The following is a 1,202-nucleotide window of genomic DNA, read 5'->3' on the forward strand; positions in this document are numbered from 1 at the left end:
TATAAATAAGTATATCGTAAATGTATAAATAAGTATATCGTAAATAAGTATATCGTATAAATAAGTATATCGTAAATGTATAAATAAGTATATCGTAAATAAGTATATCGTATAAATAAGTATATCGTAAATGTATAAATAAGTATATCGTAAATAAGTATATCGTATAAATAACCAAATTCCAATTGAAATAAAATCTTTAGGAGGGATTTATGAGACGACATCAATTCAAATTCTGGATCGTCGAATTGAGAGAGATATTGAGAGAGATCAAGTTGAGAGAGATCAAGAATTCTCACTATTTCTTAGATTCGTGGATCAAATACATTTTTTTCCATCAAGAACGCTTTATGAAACTTTTTGACCCCCGAATTTGGAGTACCCTACTTTCACGTGATTCGCAGGGTTCAACAAGCAATCGATATTTCATGATCAAAGGTGTAATCAAAGGTGTAGTACTGCTTGTAGTAGCGGTCCTTATATCTCGTATTAACAATCGAAAGATGGTCGAAAGAAAAAATCTCTATTTGATGGAGCTTCTTCCTATACCTATGAATTCCATTGGACCCAGAAATGTGAATTCCATTGGACCCAGAAATGAGACATTGGAAGAATCTTTTCGGTCTTCCAATATCAATAGGTTGATTGTTTCGTTCCTGTATCTTCCAAAAGGGAAAAAGATTTCTGAGAGTTGTTTCATGGATCCGCAAGAGAGTACTTGGGTTCTCCCAATAAATAAAAAGTGTATCATGCCTGAATCTAACCGGAGTTCGCGGTGGTGGAGGAACCGGATCGGAAAAAAGAGGGATTCTAGTTGTAAGATATCTAATGAAACCGTAGCTGGAATTAATGAAACCGTAGCTGGAATTAAGATCTCATTCAAAGAGAAAGATAGCGAATATCTGGAGTTTCTTTTTTTATCCTATACGGATGATCCGATCCGCAAGGACCATGATTGGGAATTGTTTGATCGTCTTTCTCCGAGGAAGAAGCGAAACATAATCAACTTGAATTTGGGACAGCTATTCGAAATCTTAGGGAAAGACTTGATTTGTTATCTCATGTCTGCTTTTCGTGAAAAAAGACCAATTGAAGGGGAGGGTTTCTTCAAACAACAAGGAGCTGAGGCAACTATTCAATCAAATGATATTGAGCATGTTTCCCATCTCTTCTCGAGAAACAAGTGGGGTATTTCTTTGCAA

This window comes from Musa acuminata, unplaced genomic scaffold (genome assembly GCF_036884655.1).
Source record: "Musa acuminata AAA Group cultivar baxijiao unplaced genomic scaffold, Cavendish_Baxijiao_AAA HiC_scaffold_570, whole genome shotgun sequence".
Classification (NCBI taxonomy): Eukaryota; Viridiplantae; Streptophyta; class Magnoliopsida; order Zingiberales; family Musaceae; genus Musa; species Musa acuminata.